Raw genomic sequence first — 20,429 nt, forward strand, 5'->3', positions numbered from 1 at the left:
CTTATAAACAAATTGACTGTGACTAGATCTAGTGATGTTATTGTCCCCCTTTACAAAACCCTCATTAGGTCAATCATTTTGTATAATGCCCAGTTTGGCATGTATCTGTCCACACTCATGCAACAATTGGAATACACACAGAGATACCTTACTAAAATGATACAAGTCCTAAACAATTGGCTTTGCATTGACCACCTAAAAGATTTATCACTATACTCAGTATCCTACAGAGTGCTTAAAGGTGACATGTCTGGCATACAAGACATCCTCTGACCTAATACAGATGGACATACTGAACATCAGCAAGTCAAATGGCATCAGAAATACTCAGTCCAGGTATCTAAACTGAATGTTATGGAGAGATGGATATATATCACAGAGGCTACCACTGTTCCAGAACAGACTATCCATTCAAGTAAAGCAAAGCTCATCCCTGTCCATATACAAATGCAACTTAGATCTAAGGATGGGTAATAGAAAATGTACTCCAGGTTTCCCCCTCATGCCACTAATGGATAGAGGCAGTTCCTAAATGCTGCATCCCTTACATGGGCCCCCTCCAATTATCTATAATATGATCACATTTATTCTCACTATGGCTAATATGCAATTAACAGCCATGGAATAGGTAGACCAATCAGGAAATGTTAATTTAAGCACCAAAAGGGAAACTGGCTAAGCTTAAAATATTCTCCAAGTAAATCTATGTTGTGGTAGTAAATAGTTTTAAAAAAATGCCTTTTTAGATCACTAAGTGCCCCTCTCACCCTCTGCAACCCCAGTATTCAACAGCTTCCAGTGCCTCTGAAAATCACCATGGTAAGGCTGTCTCTGAATACCAAAAATGTACTGTGAGTTGTACACCTTGTTTACACCTCTCGGTAATGTTTTGAATTGGCCATTTAAAGTGGATATTGGTGGAAAGTTACTCAAGATTTTTTCAAAATGAATGTAATTTTAATTCAGCAGAATGGGTTGAGGTAAAATCCCTCAGTAGACTTGCTTTCCTTTATTGCTAATAATTGCAATCTTTTTTGCTTTCATTTTTTTTACTAATAATCACAATCTTGATGTAACTTTACATCAGTGGAAGATTATATTGCAACTTAATTTTTGTTTGGAGGGGGTTTGCTGCTACTGCTAATATCTGTCTTCATCCTCTCTTAAAGACCCATTATTTCCCCTGTTATATAAGTGGTGGGATCCTGCCATGTCCATCTAGAAAGGAAAGCCCTTTCTGTCTTTAGGAAGAGATCAGCTTTAAGTCAATATCCCCACCTCCCAGGAAAGGTGAGAGTGTGGAGAAATATATACGACTGCTGTTGGTTTGGAGAATTTTGTGATAACGGAATGAAAGCTCTAACTGGGTGAAGCATGTGTCATGTCATGCTTGTCACCACACAAGGTGGGAGCTCCATTCCCCCCCACTGCTTTTTTTCACAACATCACCCTTAATCTCCACAGGAGAGTGCCCTGATCACAAGAAGTGACCAATTTCTCTATGCAAAGCTGACATTTGACTATAATTTCTATTCTTTCATCACCCACCCTTCCTGGCTCCTCCATTGTCTAGGCTCCTAAATGAACAAAAGTCATATGGTTTACTCTTGGAAATTATTCCTTTAACACAGGGGCTGACTCCGGCTTCAAGTTTTGATGAGAACAGTTTAATTTTGTCACTTGTTTATTTGCTTTCCCTCTGCTTATATATCTGTTTATCAAGCTTCAGAGAATTAAGATATATGTTCATGAATACTTCATAACCTAACATTTTCTTGTTTATACCTGGGCAAGCTATAGAAATTGTAGTGTATTCACATCAGTCTTACTGCAATTTTAGGTCCAGTGAACAACGTTAAAAATATGTCTTCTCTGGACAGAGGGTTATCAAGCAACAACCAACAATTGAGAGATATGGAATCTGCGGTGATCCTGCTAAGATGTTATGAGTGCCAGCTGGTCATCTGTAGTTTTTAAATATATGGTTCACAAAGCTGCAGTATTACATAGCCAACACTGCATTTTGCTAATATATGTCATAACATTTGAAGGATAATCGACAGTTATCATTTAAAGAAGTAAAATGAGTACAACATGCTTCAGAATAAGACATTAATCTGCAGCAATGTAAAATATGCAGCAAAAGACAGAACAATCATTTTGAATACAGGAAATCCAATAAACCATGATAAATGTATATGACTAGATATGAGACAACTAACAGAAACTCAAATTCAAAGTATCAAATATTTATTTGAGATTTTATAGAATAAAAATGCGTACATAATTCTCTGTCTCAGACTCTTTACAGGAATATTCCCGTCCATCCATCCATCCATCCATCCATCCATCCATCCATCCATCCATCCATCCATCCATCCATCTATCCATCCATTCATCCATCCATCCATCCATCCATCCATTTCATCCATTCCCCCCTTCTATTTTCTTTAGTAATCCAGTTTTGGGAGTGACGATGATCAAGAGACAGTGTCAGCAGGAGATGGGGATCAAAGTAGAACCCCCTCCCAAAACAGGCTGACAATCTATTGTATAGCATGCTCATGCACACATACATGTACCTACACACACACACACACACACACACACACACACACACACACACACACACACACACACACACACACACACACACAGATAGACATGTAGACATACACACACACGCACACACACAAATTCAGACAACTGCTCTCACACACACACTACTAGAATCATATCTATCTGAACATATCTGAAATGAGACTAGCAGAAATCGGTAGTCATATAATAAATAATATGGAAACACCAACAGAGAAGGCACTCAAACAAGAAAATAAATTATCCATGCACTGTAAGGTAGCACTGGTAACTGTAGTCTCACAATGTACCTTCTTAGAAGCAAATGTTTGAAATAAGAAATCAAATCAAGACTGGCTTCTGCTCTGCTGAGTAGCTATGTGCAGTGTTGCAACAAGAAAAACATTGCAAAGAATGTCAATTTCTTTTTCTTAATACATGGATTTGCCAAATTAAATACTTTTTTTCTAGAAGTCAGATCTATTTGACACAGTACAGAATACACAGCTGGTTTTCAGTATAATGCAAAAATAAATAGAAAAAAGGTCAAAACAAAACTATTAACTCAGACAACTTTTATAAAGAAAGTGTATATTTCGCACCATTAAATATTATTTTTCCCTTCACAAATGTCTATAGAAAATTCATAGCAAGACAGTCCATATTAGAAAATATCAGCATGGGAGCCTTGAACATCAGTTGTTATTTATTTATTTAGTTAGTTTTGTTGTGTTGGAGTGAACTAATGTATACAAGCTGCTTACATTTGATGTAACATATCTGCAAAGCCCGACATAAAAAGAAAAAAAAAATGTTACTGCATCTCTCCAGTTAACCATATTCATAAAATCATTATGCATTGCATTTCGGTTTTACACGGTATTATAAAAAGGGGCACAGCAGAACTGTTGTCATTAAAACGTATCATAACTATGCTTGATTTGAAAGGGTCATGTGGAAATTGTTTGACCAGTTTCACACAGTATACTACATAAGTGGATTTATTAGATGTGCATTTGCTTTGCTACATGCCAACATGAAAGATGTGCTCTACTTTGAACAACTCAGTTTTGAAATCAGGGCATAACAAGGTAGTGGTTAATGTTGTTCTTTGGGGAATTTATAGTAAAGTATATTCCAAATATATATTTCATGTCCCTTAGCTACATATTCCACAGCAGTGTCCTATTTTTCTGCATCTAAAACAAAATTGTCTTCCAGGCTAAATTAAAATGTATGTGTCATAAAATGTTAATATTTTCCTCTGTTATGCCAGCCTTCATAAAAACTCTGATCTGCACTGATAATTTAAATTTTGCTACAATTTTACTAAATATTATATTTAACGTTGAGCCTTTAAGGAAGTGCACACTGATGAAAGTAATCCATTTTGGTATTGAAGTGTTACTTTGTGTTTATAAAATCTTATTTTGTGTTTGATATTAGTTAATCAGCTTTGTATAGCACATTTGCTAGAATCATTTATTTTCCATGTTGTATCTTGGATTGCATTACAGAATAGATCACTATAGTCATTTGTGATTCATTTTTCTCACTCACAATTAACACACAGATTATGTCTGAATTATACTAACTGTGCACGAGGTGTTGTTCAGTTGTTAGGATGTTTATTAAAAATGTTAAAAGGCTGAAATCTTGCCCTAATCTCTCTGTATTTGCCTCTACTAATGGCAATAGAGATGTTTGTGTTTGGTATAGTAATAATATAAATTAAAATAAATCTGTGGCATTAACATTAATAATATGTGCTGAAATAACTAGCATGCAGAGCTATCAGATATTGTTAGCCTTGCTTATTAATATCAGATGGTTAAGTCACCAAGGTTTCAACTTGCCAATTTAAACTTCACATATTTTGCTATATATCAAATACCTAAGCAGCATTGCATAATTTATTCAATTCCTGCCCCTTTTTTCACAACGTCTTTATTAAACCATCACTTATGACATAAACATCATTGGTATTGTCATTTATATTAAGGAAAGGCATTTTCTGTAGATAAAACATCACTACTCTTCAACTGCTCTCACCCTTCCATTCTATATTCAAAAAAATATATATCTGTCTCTACCAGGTGGTGATGGAGCACCATCTCTTCATAAATCCATTTTGCCTCATTTGAATTTTTCATGGTATATCTGTATCCATTTCATCCACTAATACTGTAGCCAGTATTTTGATACCTTCATTTATCAATTACATTGATCTGTAATTGTCCACTTTTTCTAGATCTCCTGCATACCTCTGAACTATCTCTAGTTTTGCAATAATGACTCGGACTTTGCCTCATGGTTTTGTCCATCTCTTGTAAAAAAAATATTTTCTGGTAAATCTCTAATAATTGCAGGCTGAAAATAATGCCAGACATTAGAGATGAGTACTTTTTATTCCTCGAAAATGTACACTGATGCAAAACCTGTTATTTTGTTTACTTTCTAAGAGTTTTGAATGTCACATGGGCTCATTTCTCAAACTCCCAATGCAAGAATTATGGACAAATAAATATAGAAATGAGTGGACAAATGCAAAAAGAACACTTGTACATATAGTTCTTACAAGTAGTGAAAGTAGATAAAAGAATAGTTGTGAAAGTAGCATGCATGTTATGAAGGGTCACAGAACACACAACACAGAACACAACACTGTGAGACACAGAACAGATCAAAATCATTACAGACTGCAGCCCTCCAGGATAGGAACACACAAATGCAAATGTTATGCATATCAGAAAATAACTTATTTTGATGCACAAATTGTTACAGATGTAGAAATCATAACAGGTGAGATGTATGCAGATGGGAGATGTGGGGCTTGTCATTAAACCCCTGTGCTGTGAGGGAATTCTTGTTAGAAAACATTCATATGGAGGCAACAATGCTCATGTTTGTGAATTAATATAGGCATGATTAAATGTGAGAACAAGCACAGCTATGAAAGTGTTACAGGGAGGTAGAAGTAATTGCAATACACATGTGGATTAATTCATTATTGTGTAACAACCATTACTTTATACACTGCTTAGATGTTTATCAGATGGCACTGGAAAGCCTGTCTATCATTGTAACAATCTCAATAAATGTATAATAGCTCATGAAGCCACACAAAAATAATTAACACACCATAAGGATATACACATCTGAAGGGTATGTGACAACATTTTTGTAATATGACTACTGAACTGAGAATTCTGTGACAAGCAGTAATAGCTGGATCACAGAACTCAACATACTTCACATTCAGTTGAAACATCACATCAGGCTGACTGTGGACACTTCTAGAGTTAACATAAATATCTTTTAGATAGACCTGTAACACTGTTGTTGTCCTCTGCATATCATGCACAACCTCGATCATACAACACCTAGCACTGTTATGCAGCCAATGCAAATTCTCAGCAGTTTTTGCAACATAGTGACAGCTACTACTTCTCAATGTTGATTACTTTGGGTGATCTGTGCAAACAGCTACATAATGGAAAATGCAAACCATGGATCATAACATAGGGCATGCTAAAAAAGAAGCCTAGCAATTAGAGTCTGAAGATCACTAACTCAGAAATCATAAAATATCACACATCACATCTTTTGATTACGCCATTACATTGTGTCATGAATGTCCTTGTTCTTACTGTTTTCTGCACTCATACAAAGTAGACAATGTACAATGTGAACTTGTGTCTATATAAATCACAATCTGTAGACTTGTAAATTATCTTCTGATGCCACAGAAGATGCCATAATATAGTTGTCAAATGGAACGCAGTAGAAGGGATAACATGAGCAGTGTGTCTGAATGGATACACTAGACAATCTCAATGTACTGAAATGTCGAAATTCAGTGCATTGAGACTGAACAGTGGAAAGTGCAGTTAGCCGAAACGACACTATGCCGAATCCACAAATGTCGAATCTGCCGCTATCGTGGTGTCACATTTGTGACGTGTGGTGCGGTTTGTGGATCTATCTGGGGTTTCAAGTAAGTGCTGTGTGTTTGAGGATAATGGGTAGGGATTTTTATTGTGTGTGAGTGTGTGCGTTGGTGTTTTTTATGTGTTTGTGTGTTTAGTGCGACCACAGAGTTAGAATATATAAGAAGGGGGGTGTGGTGGGCGCAGCCCCCCATGTGGGGGTGTAAGGGGGCTTGCCCCTCTGCTTATAGGTAGGTTAAGTGTGTTTGTGTGTGTTGTTATGTTTATTTAGTTAGGTAGGTGTATGTGTGTGTGTGTGTGTGTGATTATGTCCTGGTGTGTGTGTGTGTGTGTGTGTGTGTGTGTGTGTGTGTGTGTGTGTGTGTGTGTAAATGGATGCAATTGTAGTGTTCGGGATTGTGTGTTTTCGTGTATGTGGTTTTTCGACTATTCAGTCTCGAAATACTGAAATTCAACATTTCAGTATTTGCATATGGGCTGCCTTAAAAGGCAGGCTATCAGCTGGGGGATCAAAGCACTGTGCCTGTAAAAGCATTACCACTAAGTAGCATTTTACACATCAGCATCTGTTGAGTAAATCATAACTGTCTGTTTCTACTTGATTTTGAACATAGTAACACACGTTACACAATACTTGATTTGCGCATCTGCCTATTTAAGCAACATCCTCTGCAGCTGTGCACTAACAGATGATGCCACACAGATGTCATGTGACATTTGTCAGAAAGCACACCGCTGAAGGGATAACATGAGCAATGTTTTGGGATGTCAAAAAGTAGTATAATACTTGATGGATCAAATCCCTCTCTCTATGCAAATGGCACAACTAATTAAGATGATACACAATAATATCTGTTAAGTTATCTAGTCCTGCCTGTTACTAGTTGGTTTTGTGCACAGTCATACGACAGACACACTGCTGGATTCAAACACCTGTCTGTGCAGCTTACACAGTCCCTACATCTGTACACTAACAGATGATACCACAAAATAAGCCATACATCAGCTGGGCATCACAAATTTCTCCAGGCATAAATATTAGCACTAAGTGAATTGTATATATAACATCTGCGGATTAAGGTAGCCCTGCCTGTTATCATTTGGTAATATATGTCATACTTGTCACACTCTGTAGAATTCTAACCCATGCCTACCCAACTCTACAGTCTCTTACCTATGCTTAACTGCTGATACCACTGAATAATTCCTATCCCATTGGTTAGAATGCAAACAATAGAATGGATATCTTCAGCAGAGTGTTTGAATGTATATGGGACCATTTAAAAGAAAAAAAAATACACTTGGAGGATTAAAACCCTTCTCCTGTGGTAATATTACATTTACACTGAATGCTATGCATCACATCTCTTGAGTAGCATATTCATATCTGTTAGTATTACATTATACATTCTCTGATTCAACCCCTGGCTATCTAAGCCCATATGCTCTGAAGGGTGCCTTGACTTGTGATTCGACAGAAAAACACATATAATAGGTGTCAGAAAAAAAGCACACTTCACGGGTTAACTTGAACACTGTGTTGGAATGCATATGGCTTCCTTAAAAGGAACTGCAAATCTTGAGTTTCCTGCCTCTCATTTGTAAAGGTCTTCACTAAGTTGATTTATACACATCAAATATCTTGGCTAAGACAATCCTGCCTGTTACTATTCTTTTACATACCCACAGTGGTTATACATTATCAGATTCAAACACCTCACTTAAGTCCATATTTTACTGAATTGTGTATCAACCACTGACACCTTAGTAGAAATTATATTATGGCTGTCAGAAAGTACACTCAAGAAAGCATAACTCAAGCAATATATTTCAATTAAAATGTTTTCCCCAAAAAGGGATCTGTGGGATCAAACTTCTATCCCCTTGTAAATGTTCCTACTATGTTGAATTATCTACATCACATATGTTGAGTAGGCCAGTGATGTTTGTTACTGTTCTGTTTGATCTGTGCATCAAGTTCTGATGCTAAAGCATATCATAGTTTTCAAAAACACACACACACTTGGACAAATGGCTGAAAGGGTGGGAGTGAGTGATAAAAATCCTGCAGCCAGACAACTGTTAGCACTTGGATGAATCATCCCATTCCATGTGTTTGTTACGCCAGACCTGCCCATGAAAGTCCATATTTTCAACAGCTGTGTATTAATAACAGAAGAAGTCTTATCACAGTTGTCAAACAGCACACATTTGAAGTGTTAGCCTGAGCAGCATATCGCAGTGCATATATCTTCCCTAAAAGGGAGTACTATAGCTGGGTATCTGTCTCCCTGTGTAGATGGCACCACTAAGTGGAATTATACATATCATATCTGTTGGATAAGCCAGTAGTGCCTTTTGGTACACTCATGCTAGGCACACATTGCTGGATTCAATCACCTGTCTAACTAAATCCACATCCTCAAGAGTTGTGTATTAACTGCTGATGCCACAGAAAAAAAGTTTTATTACAACCGTCAGGCAGCACATAATTGTAGTGCTCAACATTTGTGTAGGGGAATGTGCAAACTGGTCAGTCAAACAAAAAACATCAGTGTGTTTATCATAGCTCACAATATGTCAAACATTGCATGTTTCACATTAATTGTGGTAGGGAATGATAGCTATATATGTGTAGCAGTAACAGATATTAGTAACAGATATTGAACAGATAGGTGTTGGGCAATAGTGACAGAAGTTAAACAGGGACTGCCCCCAGGAAGTCTTTATTGTTAATCCTCATATCATCAGAGATAAGTCTTGTGATTATGTGGGCATCAGTGACATATATATTTAGATGTGTATACAGCATTCAAGGTAATTACAAAGTATACATGCAAAACATAAACACCTCACTCATATTTACCATTCTGAAATTATGTTTGCTATTGTACCAATTCAATGGAACACATTTAGAAGGAAATGTGAAAGACTCCCACACTCATATACATACAGACATGCACCGAGTGCGTTGGACTGTACTCCAGATATCATCTATAGTTTGACCCATAAAGTATACAGAAGTAGTACAGCCCACTAGCGTTGCTTTCTCTCTGTCAGAATCACTTATTGAAGTGCATTCCTGCTGAGCTTATTTGCATGGGTGATTGGAAAATATTAAATCATGCATGATTATTTTTTGAGTGTTTGCAGTTAGATGAGAGATAGCAGTAGCTGTTGGTGCTCATTCTCAAGTGCACAAATGCTGAGTGCAGACATGAAGATTTTTGTTTATAGTCCATTTTAGGAGATGTGTATGGACTGTGAATCTATTATTTGAGATGATGAAAAGAATGAAATGGAGTTTTTAGGAAAGTGTTAAAAATGGGAGCAACCAGAGGGTAGGACACTGGTAGAGTAATTAAGGAATAAGCAGACTGGTGGTGGGACAGTAGCCTGTCTTTGCACTTCTTCATGATGTAATATTGCACATTTATTTATTTATTTATTTATTTATTTATTTATTTTTAACTTTGAACACAATCCTGGATTTGAACACCTGCCAATCTCACACAATGTTCTGTAAATCTCTGCAATGGCTGACCACACCAGAGAAGTCATGCCCCAGTTATCAGATATCACACAGTTGAGAGAAAGGGAACATGACCAATGTATGAAGGAAGGGAACATGTGCTTTGTACATCAAATAACAAACATATGTGGTTGCACTGCACAACATATTGTATGAATAATTGAAACATCTCATCCATCCACGCCCCTTTTTTTCCCATTTTGCACATGGGGTCAGGGTGTCAATTCAACTGCAACAATCATCTACAGCCAAGGTTCAGACTGACGGTTGGGTAGCCCTGCTGCATTTGTTCTTCCATACAATGCACTTGCATGCACACTCACACCTATGGCCAATCCACTTAGTGCATGTCTTTGCAATGTGGGAGGAAACTGGAGCACACAGAGGAAACCAGCATGAACTCAGGGAGGACATGTAGTCTCCACACTGAAGGCATCCCAGCCAAGAATTGAACCTGGGAGCCTCTTGCTGTGAGGTGACCATGCTATCTGCTGTGTCAATTGAAATACCTCATCAAGAGTACATTGAACACTTCATCCAGTTATATTTATAATACTGAATGTCTCCTCATAGTGATATCATTATTGCTTTCTGCCACTCAGCAGGGCTAAACATAGTAGTGCAAAGAGCACCATATGACTGCACTTAAAGGTAAAATTGCCATAGGATGGGAAGAGGCAATTACTGTTACATAGGTATGTGCAGCAGTGCTGATCAGTGCCATGCATCATGTAAATGCTATAGACAGAAATAGAAATGTATTTTTCTAAGTAATTTCTGTCCATCTGCATGGTGCATGAATTTATATTTTTACTGGATTAAAGGTATGAAATATGGCTGATAGGATAGCGGTAAAAAAATGAGGATCAAGTAGAGGGTAGGGCACTGGGTGAATAATTAATGTGCATGATGGCAATGGGAGAGAACCATAGTTATCCACTTCTTCACAAGGTAACACTGTAATTATACAAATTATTTGAGAATTATTTGAAAATTTCAGATATTTACATCATAAAGTTTGTTTGATGACAACTTAATAATATTTGACTGACTGGGCCAAATTAAATGTGTCATACACAAATATATATGCAAAGTGGATTGTTATGTATGTGGCGTATTTTTTGTGGGGCAGGTACCCTTTTCTTTTTGTTTTTAAAGAAAGAACTGTTTGGGAAGTGCTCATGAATAAGACAGGTAGACTTGTAGGGTAGGTTAGGTAGCAGTTGCACACATACAGAACATACAAGACAGTAAGGGATGCTAATGGACACTAGTGGGTGGGTGACACCATGACTGGGGTTAGGTATGAGAATCTGGAGGCACAGACCTATCCACCATGAATGCAGTTGGAATCTAGTCCTTAATCTCAGAACAGTCACCACTATCTCCTATCACAGAGACTTGGGTTAGTACCTGATGAGACAGTTATTTGACACAGAGGCCCCTCTCCATAACTGTCCACCACAAGTCCAGTCAGCACTTATTGAATGAAATAAATGCCACCTCCACTGGGTGCCACAGCACTGGCCCTTGGAGTAGAGCTACCTGACACACTTGATCTGCACAAGAAATGCTGACAGGTTGTGACCCAGAAGAGATGGGCACCTTTATTACCTTTGGTGATGCTACCACAGCTATGTGTGAAAGATAAAATTACAGTCCAGATCCCTGTGCTGGTGGTCATGATGTAACAGGAATGACTGATCAAATGTAATAAAATAAAAAGTTAAATTGATGAGAGAAAAATGTCAAAAATCTCATATAACTTTAATATGTGTCAGTCCCTACATATTCCACATACATTTTTAATATTCTTTATATCCAGATATGATTCTTTGAGGCCACAGATTGCTGTTACAAAAAGGTATTATTTTCCTGGCTCTCAAAACAATGTACAGTCTACAAACAGTGTGACTATTTGAATGATGGGTTTTGATTAACATTTCATTAAATGTATATCTGAAATGAGTACATGCTATTCTACATTATGATTACAGCTACTAAGTGTTCAATTGTAAAATGAGTATTACAGAGTAATTTCTCTTGTCAGGAATTGAACTCACAGACATCTCTTTTTACCTAAACATTGACTACTGAAAGTCATATGAATTAATCATACAGATCAGTGCATTTTCAATGAAAAAGTATGCATATTTATGTAGTTGTCTGACAGACAGTTATGGACTGATGCCCATAGAGGTCTTAAACTATTTGTAAAATCAGTGCTATTTTGAAATGGGAATCAGTCATACCTGAACTCATACTTTCCCCGTGTCTTTCTGCGGCATTGCAGTCACTCCAGTTACATCCAATCTTTTCAGAAACTACACATTACAAAAAAAAAAAAAAAAATCTGATAATGTTTGGGTATTGCATGCTTATTGGTCAGTCTTCTTAAACATACTTGCGGTATATTGTAGGCTGTATAACATTTCTCCCATCAGTTTAAGAGGTCCTGTTTTCACATCTTTTGTATATATTCATAGGAGGTTACTAAGCTAATGGCCCTGGGGCCCTTCCAAGCCTAGCCAGGAGTTTATCCTCAAAAAGGATCTTCAGTCAGCGCCTGTCACCCCTGTCAATGAGGGACAACAAGAGTAGCACAATTCTAACTGCACAATCAGATTTTATCCCCCCTTCAAAACAATTGCAGTGCTTTTCTGAGTTAAAATGTAAATTTTAAAAGCTCCATCAGAATGTTAAATATTTCTGAGTAATTTATCAAGCTTGCATTTTCCCAGTTAACTGCCTGGCATAATAATACAATATTACATCATAAAAGCAATTCCAGATAATCGACAACACAAGACAATGATGACAGCTCAGCACATGTAGACATTCTATGCAATTAACACATAATTGTTAATGTCCCATTAGTCATCAAAAATCTTTGTGCCTGCAGATTAATTGCAGAGAAGGAATGTTGTCGAGTATCCCGTAAATACAGGAATGTTTCACAGAAACAGAATAACCAACCTCAAGATCATAGCCATGCTGAGAAAAGCCAGTGCTCCTGCAGGCGTGACTTTTTTTGATCATTTGAACCTCATTCCCATTACTAATGCCAGAATGAATGCGCAAGAAAGTAATACTTTCACATTCTTTGGGTTACTTGTCACACACTATGCTCCATAAGCTGACACACAACCAAAACCTAATCCAGCCAAAAGGGACACCAAACTGCCTTTGCAAGTATATCCCATGATACCGCCAATCATAAGCAAGGCAACATAAACAAATCCAACCCAATCGATAGCCATGCTTGTTCTTATGTTTTCTTAGGACTGCCCTTTAGCACCAGAATACTTAAGGGGGCGTAAACCACTGACAGAAGGAGAACCAAACATCTATTCCAAGCATGCAATATGTAAATTACACATCAATTAGATTTTGCTTCCATCTCCACCATGGCAATCCACAACGGAGATAGGAAATTATGAACTGCTACTATTAGAAACTCTGTGATACGGTCTTTTTAAAAGAAATGTGAAGTTGCTTGTGCAGTCGTATGGCAAAGGTTATTTCCTCCAATGACTTTCATGGTGGTAGCACTCTTCATCCTTGCATGGGATGCCATTTGCATGGTTCACAGCCTTGGCTAAGCTATGCTAAACCTCAACCTTGCACTGTGACCCAATATAGTCTCACTGCAGAAGCTATCAGTTGTAATGTTTTGCAAGGAGGGCTATACAAATTTTAGGTGCCTCCTAACATCACTTTTGTGCTCTAAATGGAGCATTATCCTCTCATCCTCTGCCCTGTCTTCTCTTTATCCATCTCAGGAAAAATGACAAGGAACCAATGCCCAAATCTGAGCTCTCATTCACAGCCTAAGCATAATGATGGACAACAGAGAGAACTGCATTTGAGCAACAGAAAGCACAGAAATGGTCTAGAATTAAATGTATGTATTATTTCTTTAATGTTATTAAGCTGAGGTGGTGCAGCGGTAGAGTTGTTGCCTCACAGCAAGAGGTTCTCCCATTCGATTCTCGGCTGATGCGCCTTCTGTGTTGAGTCTGTATGTCCTCCCCACAGTCAAGTAGCGTTCAAAAGACATGCGTGAATGGGCGTGCCTTTGTTGAAGGTTGGGCGTCGAGCTGGCACCTCAGCACTGTAAAAATCTACTGCCAATCATTAGCAGACCGGAGTTCTGCTGTGGTGACCCCTAACTGGGAAAAGCCAAAAGAAAAACAACATTATTTCTTTAATCTTCCATTTAGGTGAGAAACATGTCAGTAAGAATTAGCCATGAGTGTTGATCACTATATATACATGGACCACAGAGATTCCATCTCATGCCGGTTAATGTTGATGTCTCTGTTTCATGTAAGTTATAAATTTCCACCTCTAGCTATGCACTCAGGGATATTGTTTAGAATTCAGAACTTTAACAGTGTGGCATACAAATATGGAGTCACTTGCATTATATTGTTCTTCTACGTTGTCTTTAGTGCATTTGGCTTCTGTAGTACAGAATGCCTTGATGTCACGCAAAAAATGAATAAAGTGTTGGGATACCGCATTGGAAGTGAACTCATGAAAAATGGAACATGAAGCTCTTAAATTTGTGTTGCAGCTATGAACACCAAAGAGAAACTAACACTCCAAGTGTATAATGTGAGGACTACAAAAGTGCGCTTGGCTGGAAATGCACCTTTTTCTGACAGCACTGTAACTTTTGCTGTATAAGCTCTTCCTTCAGGGGAGTAATAATTTCAGGCATAAATGGTTTTAAGTGCAATAGCTTCTAATTGAATTCATTGTTTTAATATCTTTAATGCAAACTGATATGTGAAAAAGGCAGCCTTATATGCGCAGTGGATGGCAAACTCTTATCTCATACATACTTTTTTATTTTTTATTTTTGCCATAGGACTTAAGTGCCATTTTTATACAGTCATTCCTGAACACTGCTAATACCGCTTGCCAGGTGTCACGCAAAGAATAAATAAGAATACAATTGTTGTCCATATATATCTTGTACTGTTGTTTTAAATGCTAACATTATTGTTTTGTGGTAAAGCAAACATTGAGGAAAGGCCATACTGAGTGTGCAGGACAGAATGTTCTACTCAGCATATTCCAAAATGATTTATCCTTGATCCTTATACAGACATACCGATCAATCACTGTTCACGCTGATTTTGAAAGATCTGTAGGTGTGCTCTTCATATTGTACTAAATTATTACCATGCTGTTTTTGTTTTCTCATGGCATTTCACAGCTCCTACTTTTTCCACAGCAAGACACAGAACTGTCTTAGTACTACAAAGTATGTTGTGAGAAATGCAGGTGTAACATAGGTCAAATTATCTTATTTGGTGGCCACAGTACACAATTAACCTGCAACACTAACATTACACATTGTATGTGTAACTTACATTAAAATCAACAAAAAGTTATCACACTTGTTATGCCACATAAAAGTAAACTATCCATTATCTGGATTCAAACCCTGCACATCTTGTGCTGTTATTCAGGACATGCTTCCTTAAAATATGAAGTCATTCAGGCTCTTATTACAAAATTGTAATTTTCTCATTCAATAATGTCCAAACTGCCAAGTAAGGTGGAATATCACCACTCTCATCTGTGTGACTGATGGCTAAGTCTTTGCACATACAAAATTACATTTTGAGTTTTTGCCATAGGACGTGAACTGAAACTCATCGAAGAGCATTGCTGATTAGCCTCAATGTGAAATGATAACTTTTGCACAAAGGATGAAGCCAAAAAAGGAGGCTATTTATAAATCAGTGTAATGATTTCTGAAACTTTGTGGGTTTATTCAAGTAAAATTATTGTATTGATCCCTCCCTTCATTTAGATGTCACCTTCACTAGATCGGAATGCTGCACCTATGCTATTACAATAATACATTGACATGAGGAGCCTATTATATCACATGAACATCTAAATAAGAATAAAGGAAAAAGTTAAGGACTTGTGCTTATCATTGTCTTCTGAAATGCACATTTATTCTACAATGTACCCATGCTATCAGACTGTTTTTATTTTATTTTATTTTTTAGTCACAGTACAATTGTGTGACTGTGATCACTGGAACATGGTGGATAGTAAAGCATGTGAGGATGGAAAAGTATCAACATAACAAAACAAACTAAAAGCAACCTTAAGGCATTACTGTTTAATGTTAGGAGCCTAAACAAGAAACTCCACACCCTACAAGCTCTCCTCATTCTAGAGAATGTGGACATCTGTGCTGTTACAATATCCCATATTGCCTCCTAAATAGCCTAAAACTAGCAGGACTACTTCAGAAGTTCTCTAACTACAGCCTCAAAATGGGTTACATGGTATGTGAACAGAGGACTACAATAGTCATCCCTCTTCATAAGGATGGACCATCAGCTGATTCAGGGAAATACAGACCCATAAGTCTGACAAGTTGAATATGCAAAGCCATGGAAGTAAATTCCAGGAAACTACTTCTGCTTATGAAATATACTGTTTTTACAGGTTTATCCATCATCTTTGTTACTGCTGCTAAGAATGCCCTAGCTTTGAGTTGCGTATGTCTGATGCTCACAGTAGCCAGTCATTGCATTGATAAGCAAAGTCTGGTTTGTTTGTATGCAACACTGTTACTGTTTGTATCTGCTTACCTCTTAGATTAATTAAGTGGTGAGTGCATGTACAATTTACTGCCACTCATCTTATGCCTTGCATATTGTTCACAACTCCATCTGCCATGATCATCCCAGCTGCTGGCTCCTGATCTGACTCCTCAGCTCTTATGTCCTGCCATGCCTGTGGTGTTTGGGACAGATGTCTCTGTCATAGGCACCCTGCTGTAACTGTTTGCTAAGTATAATGTTATGTAAGAAGGCACAACCAGCCAGTACTTCAGCAGAGGTGGTGATCCATATTGTAGGGCACCTGCAGATGTATCCAGACAGCAGAACCATAATCTGAGCAGGCCAAATACATGAGCTATGATAGCTCTAGTCTGTGCATGTCTAGTGTTGTAAATTTGCTCGGGGGTGGGGGGGTTGTATGGATTTTTTATAGTGGTTATGAGCCAAGATTGTAGTACATATCCTGTATCCCCCACTAGGAAGTTGCCCTGAAAAACCTTAGGTACAGGTCACAGATGTGAGATATGTGGGAGGTATGGAAATGGTAGCGTGACCAGCATGTACATTATGGATAACACCTTGTGCATTACAGATATCCTGGCAGTTGATGGAGAGGTATTCTTTTCTGCTAATATTAATCCTTTCCAGTTCACTAGATGGGGCTTTTATTTAAATGTGGGTGCAGTCTATGGCCCCACATTACCTCAGAACAATGAGCTGTGACATAAAAATTTTGTATGGTGGTAGCTGTCTCCTCCAGAATACATGGAAACTAGATATGCTCCCACATATTTTGCAGCTTTGCATTGAAGAACTGTTAGAGTATCCTTGAGGCAGAGGCCTGTGAAACCCGCAGTTTGTCTCCTGTAGGTCACTGAAAAGACTCTGTAGTTAGTATACATAAAGCTACACATACATTATTTTCCACTGGGATGGGTTTTCCATAATTTCCATGGGGTCTTATGTGAGTACGGCAGCTGTCCTCAGTTTCCTGTACTGTTTCCCTGTCTACACTGTAGCACTCTAGTATTTCAGTTTCTTGTAATCCATAGGTCAAACATGGTCTAAACACTATATGCCTTCTATGGCGAGATCTTGTAGCAGCACCACCTTATATGAGAGCATGTTACGGGTATAGGATTATAATAACTGCAGAAACCACTAACATTTTTTTAAGTTTTCCTTGAGCTGTATTCCAGCATGTATTGTAATTTAGAGGTAAAGTAAGCACAACATGTTAGTATTTGTTTTATACTTTTCTGCATCCCTCTGCTAGATTTTTTTGCTTCATTAGCATAAAGCACAGCTGATTTCATGGTCAGCATATTCTGCTGCTAACCCTTGTTCTGCAGCTGTCCACTATATGTACTAACAGCTGCAGGGCATCATACAAGAGGGTCTAATACAAACAAAGGACTGGTGCATGAGTTCAGCATGATGAACTTTCATTCATGACTCCAGGCCATTTTCAGGAGCCATGCTAGTATTTCTATTTACTATCTGTAAACCACCCTGGCTTATATCACTGCTGATGTCAGAAAACTAGTATCTTTGGTACTAAAACTCACATTGTGAGATATGAAAGTGAGTTTTAGAGCACTTTGGGATAATGAGTAAATCTTAATTGTTGATGTTATTTGTGAAAATGGTACAATATATTTGCCATCAAATAAAACAGGACTCTTTTTATTGCAAGCTTTGGAAACATAATTACATTTTTTTGAAGAAACTTGTTTTCTTTTCCTTCCTGTTAGATAGTCTTTCTTTGCATAAATAATAGGCCATTATAAAATTCTACTGGCACAGTTCAAGTTTCTTTTACTGTCTGTAGTTTCATTAATATCCATATATTTTAAAATAAAATGTTTATGCCTTTTTAGGTTGTAAAATGTATCGTGTGATTATTTCTCCAGGTGTGCTTAATATCACAGCTTTCCCTTTGTATTTAGCAGAGCTTATTTTTTTTCTGTTAGGAAGCCAATAATGGACAATAACTCTTTCAAGCTACTAAGAGAGAAATGTTGAAAGGTAACAAACCAATCAGTCTTCTCAGCAGCTTTTATAAATGTGAAAGTATTCCAGAACTTGTGTGGATGGAACACTTGTATGGGTATTACAAACTGCACCTGTTTGTGATCAGTATTTCGCAAGGCATAGACTGGATGTTTTCCAGTAACTAAATTTAGTAGGTTTGATAATACAACACCAAGTACATTATCACCACGGTCAAAAAAGTTTTTAGTTCAGAATATTACTTTAGACCTCAACACAGTAGTGATTACCTTAAGTTATTGTATTCCAGTTAATTCTGGAGTAGTTTAAAACCACCTACATTTGCAGATTTGATAGTTTAACTGGTGGTCATGCATCCCCACATTCACAACAGGATGACAGCAGCAATCAATAAATCTTAACACTGGAATCTTTCTGAGCTTTACAATGAAACCACAAGGAGTATGTGCTGCTGGGCTAGTATCACAACTGATGCCATGGCTGTATTATGCATGAAATTAATTATAATGCCATCCCAAGCATCCGTACTTAGACATTCAAATTTGACAAAATCAGAAAAAACAAATGTCCAGAGAGGTTCAGTCTTCAGTAAGTATGCAAATGTTAAAGCTGTGCAAATAGGGACTGGATTTTAGTTTGTCAAACTTTTAATTTAGGTTACTTACATTGGTATAGAACACATTTATAAACACATCAAATCTAATTGGTTAAGTTGCTTGCTTTCTTTGAGAAAGTTCATTTCTAAAAAATGTTATACCTAGGGCAAGTTTGTTAGCAAAACAGGACACTCTTCTAGAGCTTAAATGGACGTTCTAGTAAAACAATATGACTGGGTCTAGGTTAGTTTCTTCTTGATGTTATATAACCTATACAGTACAATGGCACTCCAGTACACAAAGGCAGAAATTCCTTAGCCAGTCATTAAAATATCTAGCCATGGTGAATTAGTAGTCTGACAACCTAGGTCATGAGAAAGACTGACAGACTGAATGTAGCCATAACTTTATGTTCAAGACACAGTTTGAATATATAATTTACTATGTTCTTTACATGTGAAAATGGTAATTTATATGAATCATTAACTCCAACATGGCATAAAATTGGTCTATAATTGTTTGCCCCATTGAAACATCTTGATAGCAAACTTCTAACATTGATGCCATCAAGACAGTATTATGTCCCTCAGTGAAATGTGTTGAGGGTGTTCCTATTTTACCAAGCATTTTGCCTGCTATCTAATGCATATTATCTAATATGGGGGCACTTCATAAACTAAAATAATGGTGGTAGGGTTTTCAGTTAATGGAAGAAGTGCACCAAGTTTGCCCAATACTATTCTTTTCATGTGATTTACCAGCTTGTTAAAATCAATGCTCATAGGTTCTTATTAAGCTTATGGCCAAAAACAGACCATCAAGATCATCTCCATCACCCAACACTGGTGGGAAATTACCCTTCACTAAGTAGATTTTTTCCACTTAGGCTTTTACTAAGCTTAAGTGCAAATGAAACCATCAAGAACCTCAGCCACATCACCCAGTTGTTTTTAGATTATATATGTGTTACATGAATAAAATCCTCAATCTGTGCCTCATCTAGTGGAGTGCAGCCAGAGTGGCTAATATCAAGCAAGCACTGAGCAACGGTACTCTTACTATAAGCAGAAATACTTTCTAAAGGGACATACATCATCCTTAATGTGTACTGAAGAGCATTGCCTTTTTGAAAGCCATCTCACATTTTTTTCCTCTAGTA

At 37.3% G+C, this 20,429-nt stretch overlaps 1 pseudogene; it reads right to left on the reverse strand.

Annotated features, from left to right (window-relative positions):
• Window positions 1–13,013: 13,013 nt before the first annotated feature.
• LOC122797295 lies at window positions 13,014–13,325 on the reverse strand (annotated as a pseudogene).
• Window positions 13,326–20,429: the final 7,104 nt, after the last annotated feature.

Source organism: Protopterus annectens, chromosome 3.part0 (assembly GCF_019279795.1).
Source record: "Protopterus annectens isolate FY-2018-M chromosome 3.part0, PAN1.0, whole genome shotgun sequence".
NCBI lineage: Eukaryota > Metazoa > Chordata > Ceratodontiformes > Protopteridae > Protopterus > Protopterus annectens.